This window comes from Arachis ipaensis, chromosome B03 (genome assembly GCF_000816755.2).
Source record: "Arachis ipaensis cultivar K30076 chromosome B03, Araip1.1, whole genome shotgun sequence".
Classification (NCBI taxonomy): domain Eukaryota; kingdom Viridiplantae; phylum Streptophyta; class Magnoliopsida; order Fabales; family Fabaceae; genus Arachis; species Arachis ipaensis.
Genome location: NC_029787.2, coordinates 78521707 through 78528582, shown reverse-complemented (window position 1 = coordinate 78528582; position 6876 = coordinate 78521707).

Sequence of the window (6876 nt, the reverse complement as noted above, 5' to 3'; positions counted from 1 at the left end):
GGGAAATGCTCCTGGTGCCTTTCTTACTTCTGGCGTTTAACCTCCAGTTTAAGGTTAAACTGGAGGTTAAACGTGGAAATGCTTCCTGGTGAGAAATTGTGTCGAACACGTTTGAGCTCCAGTTTAAGGTTAAACTGGAGCTTAAACGTGGAAATGCTCCCTTGGTGAAATTCTCATTCTGGCGTTTAACTTCCAGTTTAAGGTTAAACTGGAGGTTAAACGCCAGTTCCAGCATTTCTTAGCCTTCATGATTCTTGGTTACTTTAAGCTCAAGAAAATGCATAAAATAACTAAAACTAACAGAAAAATGCTAGTGAAACTAGCCTAAGATGCCTTGGCATCAGCATACGCGGGAATTGGCCACTGGCAATACCCATGCGTATGCGAACATGGGCTGTGTACACGACTTTATCATGTTTATGCTCTTGCATACGCGACGCAAGTCATGCGTACGCTAGCGAGCTTCATTTCCCAAACCTTCTGTGTACACGAATGTAGTCCGCGTACGCAAAAGTGGTCCACGTACGCACGTTTTGAAAATTTACACTCATGCATACGCGAACATGTGCATGCATACGCGTCAACCCCTATTTTTCTAAAAAGTGAATTTTTAAGCTCTCAACCATTCCTCGAGCCTTCTAAACCTTTATAAACCCCGATAAAAGTCTAGATTCAGTGTAATTAAGGATAGAGGAAATAGAAACGTGAATTGAAGAGTTGAGTTAGTGAATCAGAGGAAAATGAATAACATATGAAGTGATGTGTGATGAGGATGAATATGATAATGATGGATGATTGATTATGATGATGAAGGATGATGATGAATGAGTTTAATCATTATGGAGGATGAATTGAGATGAGATTGAAGGTGAAATTGAGAATGATATTGATAATGAAATTGATAATGAGAATGATTCTGATTAAGATATACCTACCTAGGTAGATGTAATGACATTGATCCACTTGCTCCGGGTTATGGTTTAAGTATCTCGGGATAAATGCAGTGGTTCGCCCCTACTTGCTCCTGGTTGAGAATGATATGTGATTTAAAACTTCATCTGATTCAAGAATTTTCCTAGGTAGATGTAGTGGGTCGGCTCTACTTGCTCCAAGTTGAAATTTGAAATTCTGTTGACCCTCGGTCACAAGATATGGCCAGACACTTATACCTTTTCCAGATGTTCCCCCAATGCATTTGATATATGAATATGAATTTTGAGCTTGGGGATGCGCACATACAGGGACTATCCAAGGTTCACTACCAGACATATCGGGTTTGGTTGTATAACCGACAGATGAGCTCATTAGCCATAGGACAAGCATGCATCATTTTCATTTGTGTGTATTGTTCGGGTGTGAATCTTGTTTTTGGTTTGCCTAATTGAGTCATTGTATCTATTTTCTATTTGATATAATTTGCATCTATTTGCTATTTAATGTGCATGCCTTGCATTGCTTTGTCTGTGCTTGAAAACTGAGAGATCCCTTATGCTGGCGGTGGTAGCGTTAAAGGTTGTTTCTGATATGTGGTGATGGTAGGTTGAGGCAGGACGCACTAGGTGTTGCCTTATTACTCTAAATTATGTATTGGTTGAATAGGAACGTGTGATGTAAGTTGGGTGTAAGAATCGCGAATTAATTAACCGATTAATTAACGTAAAATAATAATAATTTAATTATCCAAAATAGGCCCAAAATTTTAGAATATTAATTTTAAAATATAAATATGATATTTGGACTCAGTAGATTTTTCTGAGTTGGAAAATGTAATTTTCTTCGACAAATTGCGTAAAAATGCATACCAGTAAATTAACCAATAGTACTAGCTTAAGTCTGTCCGGTACTGTGCGAGAATAATAAAAACAGTAGAAAACCTTAGAAAAATATTTAGAATCGAAAACTAGGCACTAATTTTAAAGGTTTTTGCCCAAAGTTGGGCCAAACTGGCCAAAAATGCTAACGGGTTGGACCGGGCCCAAGTTGGGCCCAAGCCCAACAATATATAGGATCATTAATGAAGCTCATTCAGCACATAACATCACAAAACCCAAGTTTGCATGCTCAAATGAGTTGAGAGGAGAAAGGGGCAAGGTTACTATTCACATACAACTTCCGGTGGCCATAACTCGAGCTACGGTGCTCTGATTCGCATGCCATTAGTGGCTACGCGAAGCTCTCTTTGAGCCCGTTATTTCTATCTTTGTAGGTAAGATTTTGAATTGTCACCTTTTCCCCTCTGCCCTAAAAATCCAAAAATGTGGGTGATGATTTTGAATGAATTTTTGTGTTTTAATTGTTTAGGTGCTAACCATTAGTGAGGAATTGTTGGGTTCACCCCCAATTTCTTTGGGTAAGGTAAGCTCACTCTTATCCCTTGTGAAATTGAATATTCATGAACCCTAAGTGTTGATCTATGGTAAATTATGTATGTCTAACTTGGAATATTGATTGTTGATGCTTGTTGGAGTTGATTGGTGGCTTTTTGGTGAATTGTTGATGGTTGAAAGCATGTTGGGCACAATTTTTGGTGTATAGCTCATATTGGGAATCAGCCAAGGTATGGTTTCGATTTTTTCTATGTAATATATAATATTTCTGGACACTTAAGCTAGTGACCCATAGGATAGGATTGGATTAAATTGGTTGTTGAATTTGTTGTATGATGATTTGATGATTTTGGGTTATTTTGATGGATTTTCGTGTTGATGTTGATAAATGATGTTGGAGATTGAAATTGAAGTTGATTTTCATGATTAGTAGTGATAGAATGATGATTGCTGAGTTTGTTATTTGAGAAATGGTTTAGGGCGATATAATTGATATTTGGGTTTGAGAATTTGATGATATGAGTGGTTGAATGTGATAAAAATGGTAAGAACGGATGTGAGTCGAAGTTGGTGTGGTTTTGGTTTGGTTTGGTTGTAAATTTTGAAGTTTTGAGCAGTTAGTGAACTTTGGTAAAAACGGATTTTTGGTGAATTTTGACAAATCAAAACTTGAGTCTCAAAGATTAAAATTGGATGAAACTTATTTTTAATTAAAGATGGCTTTGAGAGCTTTAAATTGATATAAAGTTTGTAAAAAATGAATTTTTGTAGAGGAAGTTATTACCGTTTAAAGTTTGGTGTCAAAATCTGAATTCTGTGATGTCGCAGAATTTTATGATTTCTGGTTTGTGTGGGCACATACACTGCTGTGTGCATGCTCTGACCAATGGCAATTTTTTACTTGTGCGCATGCACACCCTGGGTGTTTTTGAAAAAAAAGAACATGCGTACGCACACTCTTGAGCGCACGCACACACAGGGAAGTGCCTACTGTTGGGAGCGCTAGCACACTCTGGTGTACACACACCCTGCAAAATTTGCAAGTTGTGCATACGCACAGCCTCATGCATACACACACGCTGGGAATGGCAGTCTGTTCACGGTGATTGCACGTATCTGTGCGCGTGTTTAAAATGAAAACTTTTACTTTCTGTGCGTACGCACACTACTATGCGTACGCACACTTCTTGAAAATCTTTTTGAGCGTGCGTACGCACAACCCTAAGCATATGCACACTGCCCTGTTTCTCAATAAACATATTATTTTTAACTGTTTTACACTCCCGGCAAGCTTGTAAACTTCCATGACACTTGTCTAAGATCCTTTAGCTTGTTCTTAGGTGTCAACACATGGAGGATGCTTTAGGTAAGTTTAATTAGATATGTTTCTTGTAAAAAGTTTAGAAAACGGAGACTTAGGTTTCTGGAGTACTGAGGACGGTTTTGGTTGAGTGAGAAGGAAGAATGTTGTGTTGATGATCACTGACTATGAATTGTGAAAATTTTGAATTAATGGTGGTTGAGACGAGTCTGGGACTCGGAATGGAATGATGGATCCATGATATATTGAAAAATGATTCCTGAAAACCACTGAATCACTGTTTTATACTGAGATTGTTGAGATGCTATGCGCCTGGCAGGGACGGTTTGGTTGGATCCCTCCTGTCGAGGTCACGGCGGTGGCGTAATGGCAGTGGTTCGTCCCGCTTACGTTGAGATGTGAGGTCCGTGGCAAGAGTATCCCGCTCGCATTGACGTGGCAGAAATTGGCGGATTAAGAAATTAATGTAAGGGATACATTGCAAGTACAGTTCTTAACCAACAAAAATCCGCTTATCAATTTAGAAGGGTTGTCACAAAATTAGAATTAAAATACTGGGAGTATGAATCCCAGGTCGTCTCCCAACGAGTTGCAGAAAGATGTGCTATTTTATTAATCAGATGTTTTCGAGAATGGTTTTGAGTTTGATAAACAGAAAATTAAATCAGAGAATTTATGTAATTTAAATAAAAATCTTGACCGGGAGTAGATTAGTCGGAAAGTCTATCCTTGTTGGAGTTCTCCCAAGATTAATTGATAATTGAAGGTTGTTCTGCTTAGTTATCCTTTACCAGGTAGAGGAAAGTCAAGCAAGTTGGAGGTCTATTTCTATTTACAAGTTCTAATCCTCTCCCTTGGGAAGGATTAGTGTCAGTGACTAAAGGGCGATCCAACAATAAACCCAATTACAATTTTACTCTTGAGCATTCCAACTCAAGGTTCTCCTTTCAATCAACTCCAAATCAAGTTGTGGAACTACTCGCTCATTATGAATGTAAACTTCACAAAATAAGAAAGGGAAATTAAGGAAGACATGATAAATAATAATCCAAAAGACCAATTAAAAATAAAAATAGTTCTTTTATTAATAAATTCTAAAAATAATCCAATAGTAATTTTGAACAAATTAAGGATATGAAAGAGTAAGTGACAAGTAAGGAAAACAAACTAGAATGATGAAGTCTTGGCAGAGGTAATAACTCTTCTCAATATCCCAATCCAAAAAGCAATAAAAATAAAATCCTAAGAACTATGAATGTGTAGAGCGAAAACCTAGAGGAGGAGTAAATTCAGATCTAAAAACTAAAAATCATGCGGAATGAATGTCCCCCCTCGTCTCTGCATGTTCCCTGGCTATAATCTGCTTTTCTGGGCCGAAACTAGGTCAAAACATGGCCCAAAATCGCCCCCAGCGAATTCTGCAAATTCTGCAGATCGCGCACGTCATGCGATCGCGTCATCCACACGTTCGCGTCATCCAGTGTTTTGCCTTGCCACGCGTGCGCGTCGTCCACGCATTCGCGTCACTCGTACAGTTTCCAATCCACGCGTTCGCGTCAGGCACGCAAGCGCGTCACTACGATTTCTCCATTTTGCGCAGTCGTGTGAGCCATGCGTCTGCGTCGCTTCTCGCTGGTCATCCCCTTAATTTCTTGTGTTCCTTCCATTTTTGCAAGCCTCCTCTCCAATCTCCAAGTCATTCATGCCCTATAAAGCCTGAAACACTTAACACAGGGATCACGGCATCGAATGGAATAAAAGAGAATTAAAATACATAATTAAAAGTCTCTAGGAAGCAAGTTTTCAACCATGGAGTAGTTTTGGGAAGGAATTGTAAATACATGCTAATCATATGAATAAGTGGATAAAGATTTGATAAAACCACACAATTAAACACAATATAAACCATAAAATAATGGTTTATCACGCATCCAAGGTATTACTTGGTACGACCCGGTGCACTTGCCGGTAAGTTAGTGGGTTATAAATTCCGCATCACCGCCCCGTCTAGTGAGGTGGTCTCAGAATTCTAACTCGCCCCGTCTAACGGCGGACTGGCGGGCCGGCGGGTTAAGCCCGCCAAATATCTTTTTTTTAAACTATTAAATAATATATATAAAGGTATAAAAAATAGAAAATCTCTTCTATTTTTAACTATTATAATTTCTAAAAGTATAAACAAATTATGATTTTTATATTCACAAACATTAAAATTTTTGTAATTAGTAATTACTAATAAACATAATTATAAACCAAATTTTTATCCAAAACATAATTATAAATATTCTCTCCAAAGCAAAATAAACATAATCCAAAACATAATTATAAATATTGTCTCCAAAGCAACATAAACATAATAAAAAACACTCAATTTTCATCTTCATACTCTTGTAAGTTGGATTGGGAGAAGTTGGGTTTTGGTAAAAAAATTACAAAAATACCCCCTTGCCAAAAAAAGCTAAGTCCCGTGGGGAAGCCTGTCTCGCCCGCCAAAACCCGCGGTTTAAGCGGTGCAGGTTAGGCGGGCTTTTGTTCTTCGATGGTCCTAATTTTTCAGCCCAGTCCGCCTTTTTTGGCGGGTTACGCGGGCCAGCCCGGCGGGTTTAGGCTTGTTTGCCATCCCTAGACCTAGTTGTGACCTGCATCTGAAAAACAACAACATATGGTATGAGAACCGGAGGTTTTCAATATGGTAACAGTGTTCAATATATAAGATATAAGGTTTCGCTACGCCAAAGGCAATCCTAGAACTTCACATCAAACTTAAGATTCAAACTTAAAGCGATGCTAAATTTAAAACCATAACTTAAAACCATAATGAAACAAGGGTAATCTAACTTAGGAAATTTCTAACTAAACCAACACCGTTGTCCTACAACCTTCACCAGCCAAACCTCCACGCAATCCCATTGCCACTGTCTACCGATCCTCTTCAACACCAGTAAAACACATATAATGTAAACAAGTAAAGCACAAATAGTATACATATAAGCAAGTAAATCAACTAGCATTTAGGATATTATTCAAATAGGCATAACTCAAGTAATCAAAGCAAGCAAGTATGTAAAGATACATATGATGAATGTTTATCCTATTTGCCTCGTGATCTTACTTGTCAGTCCAAAATGCCAACCCGACACATTCCCGGGATGTCGCCATTCTGCCACGACCAGGGTTATGGTGCCCTGCTCACCCTTTCTTGCGCCCCGTGAGTTATAGTGCCCAACA